The 16,841-nt window shown below is 37.3% G+C and overlaps 1 protein-coding gene across 4 annotated transcripts in view; it reads left to right on the plus strand.

Annotated features, from left to right (window-relative positions):
* Positions 1–16,841, plus strand: part of LPP (LIM domain containing preferred translocation partner in lipoma) — a 680,491-nt gene that overhangs the window by 364,031 nt on the left and 299,619 nt on the right. The gene's annotated exons all lie outside the window — the stretch shown is intronic.

The raw sequence follows: 16,841 nt of genomic DNA on the forward strand, positions 1-16,841 counted from the left end.
ACCCTCCTCTTCCACTAATTATTTGACTTTGGAAAATCTCTTATCTGAACATCTTGTTTATCTTTTACAAGGCATTGAACTAGACTATTTCTAAGGTTCTTTTCAACTCTAAGGATTGATGAATTCTTCAGCATGTTTTTCTTCTTCTTAAGTTATTGGAATACTATCCTTTATTGTTTGCATTTTGCAAGGAAATGCTTGTTGCAGGTAAAATTAGGAGGCTTTGCAGCTATTGATTGAATACAGACTATGCGAAATATAACTGAATTATAATAGAAGTCTGGAGGAGAGGGACATCCAGAAGAGGAAATTTAGAGTAAAGTGCAAGTTCTATAGAGAATGGACATTGTTGAGGATCTTTATGCATGGAGGTGAGCAGGTTGAAATAAGTTTGTGAAAAAGGGTCCTTTTTCCCTGAGTTGGGGGGTTTTTCAGTGTGTAGTGCATGTTTTTTCTCTCTCTCTCTCACACACACACCTCTTTTCAGCATCTCCTGACTGTTGTCCTTTTTAGTTCAACAAATAGATAAACTGCCAAGATTAAGTAGATTTGTACATTTGAAAAGTAACTCCTTTAAAAAGATGGGGGAAAATCAGATGTACCAGTATCCTTGAGCCTTATTATTGTCATTTGGGGTTGTAAGAGTTTATCTCCCCATTGGCTATGACTTCCTGCAGGACAGAATTTTTTATGTATTCTTTCTTGAATTTCAAGCACAAAGTATGGTTCCACCATAGGTGGTATTCAGTAGTAAATGCTTGCTTCACTGAATTGCTCCCTGCTTAAATTCCTAGGGAGGAAGGAAGAAAGGTGTTTTTTCTTATATAGAATCATTAGGAGAATTTGTTTTTCTCATTTGGTATGTTTTAATAGTGTAGTCATGGAGTGGGCTCTAAAAAGGGTTAAATCTAAGGATGAGGAGTCACAGTTCTCTAAAATGGGAGATCTTTATCTAGCATCTCTTTGGTCAGCTTTCTGTTCACCTACTAAGAGAATATTTTTTTGTGAGCTACCAATAACAAAATAAAACTGTGGCAAAAGAATTGACAGCCTGGATCTATTATCTGCCTGACCTGACAATTAAAAGAACTTATAACTGTGTTAACCTGCCAGATGGATCTCCTTGAAGTGTAGCGTGCTGCACTTCTGAGCGCGATTCAAGTGCGAGCTTCCTTTTCTCCCCACTTCATGTTTGTTGAGCTTGGGAGAGAAGCAGTTTTATGTGAACTAAACCCACTCATCTCAAGTGTGTTTAATGACAGCAGTATATGACAGATAAAATAAAATCCTACAGCCTCATTTGATGTTTGTTTTCATTTCAGACCTTAGTGAAAGGAGATAAAATGATGTGGCTCGAATGGAGGAGTTTAAAATAAATTATCTATTATCACACACTTATTATTTTCTCTCCAGAGAAATTTGAGAGGTCAAATAATACAAACATGACTAGTAGTAGTTGAGATTTATAGAGAACTTAGTAGCTTGTAGGGTGGGTTTATGTTTATATTTCATCCTTTCCTGATGTCAAGTCTGTGAGTTAGCCTGGCCAGAAACCACTGTCCCCTTATTACACGTGATATTGAATTAATTTTCCCCAAACCCCTACTTCTAAAGTGGGTCTGTTGATTTTGGTTTTTTAAAATTTTGAATCCAGTGCTTCTTCCAGTTTTCTGTGCTGGCCCATCAGTCCAGCACAGAAGTATGTGTGCAGGACATTGGAGGCATCCTGTTCTTAACTTTACTGAAACAATATATGAATGGAGCATGTGGATAATCTCTCATCACAATACCCCAACAATCATAATTATGTAGACTAGAACTTCAAAGTTATCCCTCACTATCTACTCTATTTCTTTTACCCACACTGACTCTTTACTTTCTTCATAAAGGAATCCTTACTGTCTGTTGTACATCTTCCCAATCTTTTATCAGTACATTAATATATATGACTGAGGACATACAATTGACACTTATTTTAAACATAAATAGTATGATATTATCTTTTATTTTTAATTTGTTCTTTCCTTCTAAATCTCTATGTCAGTAAATGGGTTTGACCATGTTGTTTTTAATACCTGTCTAGTGCTCCATAGTTTTGAATGTACCGTCATGTACTTCTTCTGCACGGATAGGCATTTAAGATGGGCTTCAGCTCTTCCTTATTATAGCTAATGTTACAATGAACTTCCATGCATGGATATCTTTGCCTTTGTGTGAATCCAGAATCAAATATCCAGAATTGGAATTTCTTGGTTTTTCAAATTTTATCAAAAGTCAGTTTCAACCACCATCCCAAATGTTAGCTCATGTTACAGACTTGAGCTTCTACTTAGTTGTTCAAGGATGTGTTTTTCAGGCTAATCGAGACACTTCTCTAAACAGACGCTTGTGGCCAGGAGAGTAAATGTTGAGGAGGTTATTTTCCATGGCTCTGTGGTTTGGAGAGAGGCGGTGCTCACCATGGAAGAAGAGTAGGGTATTCTTGTGACAATTTTGTTTACTTAAAAAGCCACATCCTTCATTCAGCTACAATAAAGTACTTAATGCAATAAAAAAATATGTCCTAGAATTAAAAGGCAAATGGTGCAATGCACTCAAAAATACCTTGAGTTTATTCTTTGTTAAGAAACAAGTGTTTTGCATCATGAAGCTTAAGAAAAATATGGTTCAACTTTCTGTACCAGTTATATCATATGAATGTCCAGAGAGTCAATTCTACCTCCACATTTTCTCACTGCAGTGTACTGGAGGTAATTTATAGGGGCTCCAATCTGAAAATGTGGGTATGGAAGAGAGTAGAGCTCTTAGATGGTATGTAGATTGTGGAAGAGTATTGTCACAGGTATTTTCCAAATCATGGTTAATGTGTAATAAGGAGAGACATAAAATAAACTCCCCTTTCCCTTCATCCTTCTGTTTTCTTTTTCATTGTTAAAACACTTTAGTTATTTTTAAAACCATAAATACTAGTACAAGTCAGAATCATGTTTGCCTAAGTTCTTTTAAAATAAAGAAATTGTTTCTCAGGTTCATTGTCCTTAGGTCCTTTCTAGTTGTAGGAAGACAAGATGTGCTTAAAACTACCTCAGATGACATTAGATGGTGAGAATTTGTGGTAAGATCACAGAGAGAAGGAAGTCCAAAAACCATGTCAGCAGCCAGACAACCAAGACTTGTGGAAACTTGGAAGATCTCTGAGAACAAAAGAGTAGCTGATATTGTCATCCCCTCCAAGCAAACACCCTATGTTTCCTTATCCACTGGGTTTCCCTTCCTAGGACTTAGCTTCACTCAGTTTTTCTTTCCATTTCCTACTGCTGCTCCTGTTGCTGATTCTGTTTGGTCTTCTGGACAGCACAATGTTCACTCTATAACACCTTTCCTGCCTTAGAGCTTCTTCACACTACTCTATCCATCTCTTGCTTTTGCTTCGTTCTCTTTCTGCTACCAGCTGTTCACTCTCTGTATGCCTAGCACTCAAAGCAATGGGAGCCAAGATTTTAGCTGGTTCCTGTCCAGTACAAATTGGGAAGGACTTCTTCCCACACAGCTACTGGAACTGGTTTTGGTTCAATCTCTGATCCAATTAGTTGTGGGACAAATTCAGAATTACCTGTTTACAAAGCAGTGGTAATGGCTTTATTAAAGACAAACAAACAACTTTTTGAGGCTCTTACCTACACAGAGCTGTGGATGTGGTAGAGACTCAACATTTTATGTGCTCCTCTGTCATGGGAAGGTTTTAACCTAGTCAAGTGGAAGGTTTTGAAGATGTAGCATTCAAGCCCACATCTTGATTAACATTCAGAAGATTCTGGTGTTCATGTTACTCTAATCAACAGTGGAACTAATTGGAGTTTAGCTCCCCATTCTAAGATTCATTGTATCCATCTTTTCAAGAAATTTGCTATAAAAAAGGGGGGGTGGGGGTGGGGGAAATACCAGATTAAGAGGACTAAGGCTAAGTACCCACTATCCTCCACCCCTAAGTAAAAATGAGACCCATGTTCTCACCTGCGTTCAGAAGTGGAAGCCCTGTAAGATACTAGTGAGTGTGGAGAAGGGAATGAGTGAGAGAACTAGGTTCTGGAGGAGGCAGTATGGGCTGGAATCAAGAACACAACTGGAAAGATTTGCTTAGCATGGAGATTGTTTCACAAGAGAGACAAGTGCATCTCTGGAAGCAGACAGGTTGATGAGAAGGGAGTCATGAGGGAAAACATTTATGCTATATAGCCTCTTTCTTCTCCAAAGTAGGGAAGGAAGTTATGTGTGGGAAAAGGGCATGGAAATGTGTGAGGCCAAGGACATTTAGGTGTACCCTTTGGGATGTGCAATAAGCAGATCCTTGAAAAGGCTGTGGTGTAGCACTGAGGCCTACTTGAAATCTCATAATCAGGGCTGAACTTTTTCTTATCTTTCTCAAGAATCTGTAAAATCCAAGAGCAGAAAAAATAAAGAAAGATAGGAAGGAAAGAACGAACCAATGAACAAATGAAGGAAGGCAGGAAGACATTGTGAGTGACTGTGAGTTAAAGTTAGCATAAAGGTTGAGTGAAAAACAAGGGAACAAGGCTAATTGACAATTAATTATGTGACTTTAGAGAACACAGTAGATAGTACCTTCCTGGCTCCATGTTCAGCAGCCATGGAGAAGTAGAGGAATCAGACAGATGGAGACCAAAATGTCTGGCTTATGACAGATAAGTACCTTGGATGACTGGCCTTAGCTTTAGGTCCAAGGAAGTGACTATTGTTTTGCCTTTGAGTAGACAGCCCTTTGATTGTGGTCATCCTTGTCATTCGTAGACTTCTCCTGAGATGAAGCTGTCTTCTATACCCCCTCACCAAAAAAATTAGAATCAGCAGAATCTGAGTGGAACTTGGAAAGGAGTTGAGGTATACCTACCCTCTTTCTTTCCTCCATGTTACCAGTGAGCTAAATCACTGCTTCTCATCAGGGGAATGAGTAGGGTATAGACAGATAAAATGAATGTTTCTTCACTGAAGGTCCTTCCACATGGAAAACTCGAGTAGGGAATGAACTTTCCCCCTTCATTTAGAGATGGCAGTTCCAAAAAGTGTGTCAAGGGACTGAATGAAGTTGGGGTGATTTGATGTCTTGTGTAGGCAAAGAGATTCCAAATGGCTAAGGCAAAAATGATGAAAAGGGGCACCTATTCTGGAGTGTAGCAATAGGTGGAGGTGGGTCTGGAATGAGCTGGGTGGTGGGTACTGCTGAGTGGATCTGAGTGGCCAGTGGAGAAGGAAAGAGGGAGGAATTTTGAGTCAGGGTGATTGGATGATCTGAGGTGGGATTTCTCCCCCATGCTTGCAAGGTATCAAGTTCTGTAACCTAGAGATTTGCTCCTCTAATTTTCCTATTGCTTCTGCCCTGGGCTCTGGGTCCTTGTTCCATTTGTACTTAGTTTTCACTATAGTTTCAAAAGCCTTTTATCTCTGACACTGTGGGGTTGCACACTCACTAGCTTTATGTTTGCTGAAAGGCAGTGTAGACCATATGATTTTTCCTAACGTTCCAGTCTGTACAAAAGCTCGTGTGTGCCTGCCTCCAGTGGCAGTATCACATCTAGATACTCATTCCCTCATCTGCAATAAGATGTGCCCACTTTCGTAGATTTTAAAGTGAGTTTGTAAAGTAATCATTTTGCCTGATCCTGACATTCTAAGGAATACTTAGGATTCTGATGGTCAGTCTCAGTGAAATTTTTGTTGCATCTAAAATGGAAATTTTCCCATAAGAGCAAGATTAATAGCAATTACTACAATTACTAGAGATTTGTATTTCAAGTAGTCTTTATTACATCTTAATGACTCTTAACGGTATACAAGATCAAGTTTTGTACTGTCCTTTTTTTACAGAGTTTAAAACCAACAGCTGGAGAGGTTTAGCCAAATGACTTTTGAGCCAAAGCTCATCCAGTAGAATCTTTGCAGGAGGAACTGTCTCCCTTGACAGTGCCATGTTTCTAATGCCATCAGAGAAATACAGAGTTCCCCACAGGTAGAGCAGGCCCCTTGATACACAAACACATCTGTGACTCTACACCTGTGGGTATAGGGCAAGTAAGTTCCTGTCCATGTAAACCTTTCTTTAAAGTGCCAGTATTCCTTAAAAGGGATGCATTGATACAGATATACTTTACAAACTTCTAATAAGGAGAATGAGCACAGCAGTGAGCCCATTAGAAAATAATTGTGAGAAATCCTCAGGTCTTTGACAACTTTCAAAGGTTTTATTCTATTTCTGAATGTTCAAAGCTAAAATTTCTAGTAGTATTTTTAAATTCTGAATAGAATTTTTATTCATAAATATGTTGTTAGATATATCATGGATTGTGGGGAAGAATAAATAAAAACAAATAGAATAAGAAATTTTTGATATTAAAATAATTGAAAGCATTCGGTATTTGATGGACAGAAAGGGACTTTTACAATAACTCAAGGTTATTTTTTAGAAACATAAATATATGTTATAAATGTGCATAATTTTCTTTACTAACAAACCCTCAAATTTTTGCAGATGTGGATAAGGCTGTTTGCTAGAATGTGCAAATTGTGTCTGCTAAGAGATGGTGTGGGCCTGTCACTTAGGGCTTGGAGACAAAATGATTTTGGAACAGCCTCTAGTTCTTAACCTGTGAATAAGGAAGAAAACTTTTACAGTGTAGTTAATAGAACTTTTCATATGACAGAAAAATGGATTAATACGGTTCAATTTTGTATTCTCGTAAATTTTCAGCTAGCTAAGATCTTTGATGAGGAACAATTACAGAAGTAAACAATTGTGTTTCTTTTCAGTCTTCCCTTACATGATTCTAAGAGGATAGGAAAGGGTTTACACCTTGATTGCTTTTCCTAAAAGGTCTTGGCTTTCATATGTGGGTGCAGGACTCCACACACAACTTTTCTGTACTTTGAGGGATTTTGTATGTAGAAGAACATTATTTTGAAATAAGCATTGATAGGAACTGTGCTCTTTTTAATCTGTGTCATATTTCATATGTTAGCTTCATTAGCTTTTTCTTATAAGCTCACCAAACAACTCAGGATTTTTTTTTTCCTTTTTTTAATTTGGGGCCGCATGTGCAGCATATGGAAGTTCCCAGGCTAGGGGTAGAATTGGAGCTCTAGTCACTGGCCTACACCACAGCCACAGCAACTCAGGATCTGAGCTGAGTCTATGACCTACACCACAGCTCACAGCAACACGGAATCCTTTAACCCACCGAGCAGGGCCAGGGATCTGAATTTGCATCCCCGTGGATACTAGTCGGGTTCATTACCGCTGAGCCACGATGGGAAATCCAGGATTTTTTTTTTTGAATCTCAACTATGATCAGCCTAAGAACAGTGATCAAGCCTTGGTACTATCACAGTCACCTATCTGAAAGTGCTCTGTATATTGGTTTTGACCTTCTGTCCCCCCCGCCATACATACCACACCCCATATTTTCCTTTTAGTTCAAAAAGCCATGGTCTGTTTTTATGTAAATTATACCAAAATTGTCACTAATCATATTTGGGTAACTAACAATAATATACACTTATTTCTAATATCATGCTGTGAGATATGATGCCAAATCGGATCTCTTTTTTGCTTTTAATTAGTCAGCAACATTTATTTAGTGCCTCCTAAACTCAGAGCAAAAAGCCTGGAGAGTGGAGAAGGGCACAAAGTAGATCTAAACACAAATAGACTATCATCCCCAGAATAGCTTCCCTTATCTTTATGAATACAGAAAACATATAAATGAAAGGATTAAGAAAATTCAAAAGCAAAATCTAAATGAGTGCAAATTGGTCTGGTAAGAACTGAGTTATGTAAATGCAAAAAGGATGCAAATTAAGAAAACTTGAAGTTCAGTATTTAAAACTGGCATCTTTCTACTTTTATTTTGGTAATACTTTGCCATGAGAATTGTTAGAATTCTGTACACCGTACACTTCAGTGAGGAATATTTCCTGCTTCTGTTGTATCATTTAGGAAAATCAAACCTAATTCATGACATTTTATGGAGAGCTGAAGCTGTAGAGTTTTGTGAGTGCCTGGTAATCTTTTCGCATCATCAGTAAAACCCATTATGTAATCTTAAGTTATTCAACCTCTCTGTGCCTCAGTTCTCACATCTGTAAAATGGGAATGATAATAGGACCTATCTGATAGGATTGTTAGGAGCATTAAATGTATAAAACTATATTTCTTCTATTTTATGAAACACCTTTTTTTCCCCCCCATGGTTTAATTTCTTTGAGATTGACGTGCATACTATAGTTGATTTGATGAGAAATCATTGTGTTACAGATTGAGACACCAGTTATTTCTTTCTTAATTCTTATAAAAAATAAATAATAATGTATCTAATTATTTGCACGTGTAAAGCACTTATTAAAATAGAGCATGATCCACAGCAGGTCTTATAGAGTGTTACTGTTATCATTGTCGGAATATCATATCTGTGATTTGTAAGACATTCGTACCTACTCACTTTGACTTCTGCACTATGAGGCAGATATACTTAGCATCTCTGATTTTTATTTGAGTAAATAGAGCCTGAAATATTTGCCAGACTGATGAATGAAAGATGTAGGCCATGAGCTCAGGTTGTTTTATTTATGCCACATATTTCTCACCTTTATTGAGTTCTACTACATTGTATGAACTCTGTGTACTAAGGATGAGAGGTAACTAAGGCAGATGAGGTTTTTTCTTTGACCTTAAATACTGAAGAGAGGTTGGAGGAATGTAAGGCATAAACAACAAGTCAGTAAACAAATGGAGATGGCAAAATAGGATAAAAGGTGCAGAGTGTCAGTAAAGATGTTTTCTGAGAAGGTCAGGGAATGTTTCTCTGAGAAATTGACTTCTGAAGTGACACCTTAATGTCAAGTTTTGAACTTGTACCTGCAGAACAATGCATGTGTCTAAGACAGAAATGAGCTTTTATCTTTTAAGGAACTGGAATGGGCTAGGGAAATAGATGTCTATAGTCCTAAGCTAGCAGTGATTTTAGGCTTCAGATAGCAGATTCTGAATTTAGTTTCTCAGGAGCAAGGAGTTGGGTATTCTTAACCATACGTCATAAGCTCGTTTTTGTTTGTTTGTTTGTTTTGAGTGCTTTAGGGAGCTTCTAATATTCCAGAGAGGGATGTGAGCATGTGGATCAGTTTATCTTCTTTTCTAGATGAGTATGCTGAAGAACAGGCTATGAAATGATTTTTCCCTAGTTAGTTTTCTAATATTGTACAGTACCAAATGATATTTATTTGACTTACATATGTATGCCTAGGTGTCAATTTTGGAGGGTTTTTAAAATTCCAAATTCTTCCAAGTGAAAATTTCTAATACAGTGAGTCTTAACTTTTCATAAGTGTATGGAATTGTTCCGTAAAAGGAATCATTAGTGATTTTTTTCCCTCACTTCTCTGGTTCTTTGGTATTTCTTCTCTTGGTATCAGCTGTTTAGAAATATCAAGTCTGTCTTGAAATAGCCCATCAAATAATGACTCATGTCAAGCCAAGAGGTTTTTTTTTTTTTTCTTTTTTCATGATTATCAGCATCTGTTTTGTATATCTGATCATATACAAAAAATAACTGATGATCTATTTATTTCCAAACATAGCTTTTAGCACCAGTATTTGCTTCTTCCATAGTCCATACTCATAACTCTAAATCTGACTTCATCAATGACATGCATCTTTCTAAGTCAGATACCATTAATGATATTGATTTGGGATGAAGCATTCTTTTGGGGTCCTGTCCACATGATCTTGGGTAATTTACTTCTTTTACTGATACTGAATCCTTATTTATAAAATATGGATCTTGAAATATATGAGTTTTCTAGCTATATCATTTGGGATATCATTATTAATTTACTTAATGAGAAATATCACATACCTTTGTGATTTGTAGAAAATGGTTCATTGGTTTAGAATCTAGTATAACATTTTCATTTTTAATAAATCATTAAATTTAATTGAGCATCTTCTAGGTACCAGGTTACACAATAGGGATGTAACATATAAGATCTCTGTCAATTAACTGAGTGGTTAAACTATGGTGACAATTACGGATTGGTAACTCAGACTTTTTTTTAAATCTTTTATGGCCACGCCCACAGCATATGGGAGTTCCCAGGCTAGGGGTCCATTCAGAGCTGTAGCTGCAGACCTATGCCACGGCCATAGCCATGCCAGATCTGAGCTGCTTCTGAAACCTACACCACAGCTCATGGCAACACTTGATCCTTAATCAACTGAGAGAGGCTAGGGATCAAACCCTTGTCCTCATGGTCACTAGTCAGGTTCTTTACCACTGAGCCACAATGGGAACTCATCATATTTTTTAAGTAACAAATTGTTTTGATATGTAATTCATTTACCATACAATTCACTGACTCAACTTATTTTTAATGGAGATAATTACTACATTTACTGAACAGATATTTTACGAGCATCTACCATGTGCCAGGGACTTTCTAAGTGTTGGAGCTAGACTGACAATAGTTCTATAAAACCTAGCTTCTCACAAAATGTCCATCAACAGATTTTTTTTAATTAAATTGAAGTATAGTTCATTTACAATGTTAGTTTCAGGTGTACAGAAAAGTGACTCAGTTATACCTACATATATATTTGACTTTTTTCAGATTCTTTTCCCTTATAGGTTATTACAAAATTTTGAGTAGAGTACCTCTGCTGTACAGTAGGTCCTAGTTGGTTATCTGTTTTCTAAATAGTAGTGTGTATATGTTAATCCCCAACTCCCAGTTTATCCTCCACTTCCCCACTGGTAAACATAAGCTTGTTTTCTGTGTGGGTCTATTTAACAGACTCTTTTCTAAATGGTGTTAAATACTGACATTGGGTCAGTAAAGGATATTCTGGCAACACATCAGGGGGACAAAGAAAACCTGATCTGGGGAGACCTGGGGGAGCCTTCTGAGAGGTTGTCATCTCTAAACAGAATCTGACAAGCCTGTGAAAGTTTTCTAGTTGATAACCTGGGGACAGTAGAGAGGGGTGAGTTTTTTGGGAGGAGGAAAGAAAATGAGCCACTGCACAAAGGTGAGACATAGGTAATCCATAGAGTTCAGTAAGGCAAGAGCAGGGGGGACAGCATGGGAAGTACACTGGGCCTGAAGGTCAGAGCTGTCAATGTGTGCCTTCATAGAATTAATTGTGTGTCTTACTATGAGGTCACAAGGGAGGATGAGGTCAGCTAGAGGATGTGATATTTGAGTTTAGTCACAAAGGCTGTCCAGGAGGGTTTTTTGTTTGTTTGTTTGTTTTTATTGAGGCAGTCTATAGTTAGTCCAGGCAGAAGGAACTACAGTTGTAGAAATACATGTGTTTAAAGGAATGGTGTTTTCAGCTAGGTAAGGAATTCGAAGGACTTAGAAGATAAGGTAAGTGAAACAGAGAAAGAATATAGCCAAACTATTACATTGTGAGAGTTGAAGAGCAGCTTATAAATGGATTCAAGCTATATAAATGAATGTATAAATGAATTTGTACATTGCATTCTTCAGCCTGTAGACATTTGGGGGTGGGGAGGTGAGGAGTTTGAATGAAGACTGGAACATTGAAGATTTTAGAAAAGAAATTAGAAGTATGTTTTCGAAGATCACTCTGGATATACCTGAATTGGAGGATCCGTGGTTTTTAAATGAAAGTTAGGAGTGTGACATCTCTGTTGTTTAGTGTAGCTTATCTAATTAACATTTTATATAAAATTCTACCTGTCATTTACCCTTTCCAACAATGATCAATCATTTCTAATATTAGGAAATTGTAATTAAAATATATAGCAATGGTAACTGATGTTCACTGAAAATTTACTATGTCACTTTCATGTATTAATTCACTTGATCCTTGTAATAGCCCAATGCCTCAGCCTATCAATTCCCCACATTTTACAGATCATGAGGCCATGGTCCAGAGAGTCGACACCGAAACTAGCGAGTGGCAGAGCTGGTATTTGAGCCATGGCAGTCTAGCTCCTAAGCCTGATTATATGAATTGACAACTGAATACATAATCGAAATTGTTAACAGTGATTGTGTTAGTGAGAAGGGATTTTGGGGCAGTTTTTTGTTAGTTTTTTACAGTTCAGTGATTCAGTGATTTTGTAACCATTACCCAAGTCTAATTTTAGAACATTTCTTCCATCCCAAAAAGAAATCTCATGCCCATTTGTAGTCACTCTCTATTCTCACCTCCAACCCGATGCAACCTTGAATCTGTTTCAGTGTTAAATCAGTCTTTAAATGAATATGACTTCAGTTTAGTGACAATTTGTTTTGAATAGAAGCAATTTGATAGACTTAGCAATTTAGGAGTGTAACATAGTTTGAACCTCTAATTTCTAACATCTGTTCGAAGTAGTGTTCTCTGTTCATAATTTAGGGCAGCGAAGGGTAGAAGTGCCAGCCCTGAGTCAGTCATTGGTCATAAGCACATGACTAAGACTGCTCCAGGCCCCACACTTGAGTTCCCCATTTGTCTTTCGGAGATGCTGGAACATAAATAGACACATTATTGAACAACATTGGAGAATGGAATTCTTCTAGAAATTTTGATGTATTTGTTGAAGGGCTTGTATTAAACTTCGTCCTGTTATAAGCTATTGAATTGTTTATAAAACATCTAGTATGTATAAAGCATTTGAACTGCTTGGCATTTTGAGGATAAAATCCACATCAATTTTAAATGAAATAAAACTCCCCATCCAGAATAGAATAGTAATTGCCAGACATAAAATAGCCCAGCTGTGGAGTGACTTAAAGGACAATTGGTCTCAGGCAGAAAGTACCAGCTAGGATGCTGCTATGCAAATAATTGTAAGGCCTGAATTACTCTACCTATTTGGTAGCACATATATCTAAAATGGCTTAAAATAAAAATTGCAAATGTACCAGATTTGATCAATCTTAGCATTGCTTTTTCTTGTTCTCCTAGTCCCAAGTTAAAAATAATATCTGCCTGCCTCATTTTCCTGTGTGCTAGTTAGTAAGGATTAACTAGAGTTCTCAACAGGAAAGCAAGATATAGTAGACGACATTGTATAGTGAGTGAGAGCCTGCTAGAGATAATTACATAGTCCCTCCCACTATATTACCCCTCAAAGAAACTGAGCCTAATATTCTCATCCTAAGCAATTTAACCAACTTCTAAAAAAAAAAAGTATAAGATATTATTTAGAGAATGAAATAGCTACTGTATGTAATCAGGAGGGAGAATTATAGCAAATTATAATACTCATTTGATAAGTATATAAAGAGCTACTCTCAAAGCTTTGTACTATACCTCCTAGGTAATTGTTGAGTTGTGCTAACTGTCCTTAATAAAGGAGAAGAGATAAAGAACTGCTAAAAAAAAATCAATTGTTACAGTTGTTCTTTAGGTTTTCCCCTCTGGGTATAGATTAAGTCTAATTTCATGCTCTGCAAGGATCAGGCACACATTTGGTCTTCAGATATTTAATAGTGGTGATTTCTTTGCCTTTTCAAAGATAATATCCATGTAGAAACATAGACACTAATAAAACTAAATGTGATAAAAATGTGTTTTAAGAGCCACAGCATGTTTGTCTTTGTAGGTATATATGTTGTATATCTGTGTTCACTGCACATACCTCCCAATATAAAAAGATAGGGCTGCAGGCATATTCTGTCAGTAATTCTTTGAACATAACCAAAAGGAGGCCCAGACATCTGCTAAACTGTCCCTTTAGTCTGTTAAAAAGAGTTGGCAGTAATGCAAGGATTGGTTTCCCTTTGGTTTGCTTTAAACAAAGTAGCCCGGTGTAAAACTTTAAGAGACTTGAGTGAGCACTTTCCTTAGAATTTGTAATTCTTGTGCCTGCATTGTCCAAAAAAAAAAAAAAAAAAAGTGCTGATCTGATTGCTATGATGAGAAACTGTACCACATAGTCACTAAAAACAGTTACTCGAAAGATGGCAACTATATTAGATGGAAAACCCTGGATCCTGTACTTACTGTGTGACCTTCGTCAGGCATTGTAGTATCTCTGTGCCTCAGTTCCTGATTTCAAAATGGCATGGTAATACAGTGCCACCTCATGCAGCTATTAGGAGACTAAATAGCTACTATACATAGATCAGTAAAGCACTGTGTCTCTCACATACTTACATTTTTTCAACTCTAAAACCCATATTCACATCCTGAATATTTCTGATAATTATTGTTGGTTAGTAATTAATAATGAAATGACATAGTTGTCATTGTTGCAAATGCACATCAAAACTCGTGTGGAAGGAAATCCTGCAGGTGACAGTGGAACCGGAACCCTCTTATCATTGCTTTTGATAGCCAAGAAAACAAGACTATGGGAAAAACAGAACTGTCATGACTTTCAGTTGAAAAGTAGTTTGAAGTGGTGAACTCTAACTATGAAGAAGCTTTAGGAATGCTTCAAGTTGTTTCATTTATATATTTAAATGGTGTCTTTTAATATGAATATAATAAAAATTCTAATAACAAAAAACTAAATAATAATTTAAGTCACAGTATTTTTTGTTTCTAGTCAATAACTGGTGGTGCATTTATAATCAATGACACCTTTTTTTGATAGGACATTGTGGTAAGCACTCAGAAAAAAATGTTAGCAGTTCTAATTAGTACTGGGTTGAGGTTAATGTGGGTAGGTGTATTGTAAAATTTAAGGGTTCTAAAGCCTTTGATTTTGAGTAAAGTGTATTGAAAGCATATCTCGGACTTAGCAAAAATCTAGAGAATTTGACTTGCAGTTCTATCAATACGACTCGCCCAAGTTTATTAAGTGGATATTGCACTAACTTGGGCTGAAATTCATGTCTGCTAAATACATACGCACTATCCTTTTCTCTTGATTATGAGAGGTAAGTTGAATAATACAAGTGAAAGCACTTTGCAAACCAAAGTGAGAAGTATTAGTCAGGATAGTGCAGGTAATGCTGTGCTAACAAATATTCTCCAGATCTCAGTGTTTAAAGCCAAGGTTTATTTTTTGTTTCTATTGCTTGTTCATTGTGGGTCAGAAAGACTTTGCAGGCTGATGGAATAGCCACCACTTCAAACATTGTTGGCCTCTATCCCAGAGTATAAAAGCTCTGAGGTTCTTGACCTGGGAATCGCATACTCTGGCCTATAAGTAAAGCATGTGGACTTGCACTCACAACTTTTTAGTCGAAAGTATTCATATGGCTCCATCTAGCCATAAGGGTGCCAAAAAGCAGAGAGCTGAAATATTTGGAAAATAGCATAGATGACTACCAAGTTTGTAATACTACTTCTACTGCTAACAGCTCCTACATACCAGGGATTGTTGTAAGTACTTTCCATGCGTGAAGTCCTTTAGCCCTCACGAAGTAGGTATGCTCAAGACCTCCGTTGTACAAGAGGGAAATTAAGGCACAAAAGAGGTAGACTGATAACCTCTGCAGAATAGGCAGAACAGGGTTTTGCAAAATACAGTGCATCGATATATATATCAAACTATAATGGAATAGAATGTATCTTTTTAAACTGTAAAAGGAAGATACAGTTGAGAAATCTTCTATTCTGAAAAACAAGAGAGTAGACTAAGTGATCCCTAACGCTCCCTAAAATTTCACCTGAATCCTAAAGTGACCTGTGGAAAAGGTGATGCCCCTGTTTCTTTTGGAGCCTCGTCTTCAGAAGCCAGGGGCCCTCTGCTGACCAGCACACTTACCTCAGGAGCTTAGGAAAAGAGTGTTGTCCCAGTAGATGGGCTGCCAGGGTTGCTATGATTGATCCCCCTTTGACTTATTTGAACTTTCTCTTTGAGAATTTTAAACATATGTAAAAGTAGAAGATTATCGTGAACTCAATGTACCAAATTATCAGTTATCCATACACAGTTATCAATGCCCACCCCATCTTGCTTGACAGCTTTGTAAATTAACCTGGCCACCTATCAAGTAGAGCTTTGAACACAAACTAAGTTCCTTGGCTTTGTAGGACTCAGAGAACAGAAAACTGGTGACCACTTGGCAGCTTTGTACCAGGGAGGCTTAGCAAGGACATGGGAAGGATGGGATTGAAGAGATCAATTTGAAGAAAGTGCCCCACTAATCAATACCTTGGACAAGTTTTCCAGCTGAGGATAAATGTGGTGACAATATTTAATCTTATCCATGGGACACCCTTGCAAGTTAAGTAGGGAGGGAAAGGAGATATTTGCCCTTACTGTATGTCACAATTATTGCCTTTCTCTCTAGCGAAAACTGCAATCTTGCCCACCACTGAGATGGTTAATAAACAGGGAAAGCTGGACATCTGATATCTGTTATGGGGCAGTGTTAGAGAGCTTTGTGTTCTTGGTCCTGCCACCAGGCAGAGAATCCACTGAACTAGAAATCAGTGACATCTGAGGGACTTGTGTCCCCAAACCTCCCTGCCTCTTTCAAAGACTCCTATGCTAACTGTCTGGGGGCCTCGCAAACCTGTTGTAACATTCAGTTAACAAATGTTCCTCAAATGCTGTGAGCTCCCTGTTCCGATAGATGTGACTGAAATGTAAAGTACCTTTCACTGCCTTATTTATTGCTCCAGCGAACACGGTATATGTTGGCACCATTTATCTTCATTTTAATTTTATCTCTAACAAATATAGGCATTAATTTAAATCACATACAGAACATAACAGTTTTTATAGAGGCAAACTTATTCCAGTGTGCTGCATTTTAATATCACACTTTACCATCTTTTCTCACTTGATTCAAGAATAGTATCTCTTCCTGCCTCAGCATTTAATCTGAGGACAACAGAAACTTTTTCTTGTGCGTGCATG

This window comes from Phacochoerus africanus, chromosome 1, assembly GCF_016906955.1.
Source record: "Phacochoerus africanus isolate WHEZ1 chromosome 1, ROS_Pafr_v1, whole genome shotgun sequence".
Taxonomy (NCBI): domain Eukaryota; kingdom Metazoa; phylum Chordata; class Mammalia; order Artiodactyla; family Suidae; genus Phacochoerus; species Phacochoerus africanus.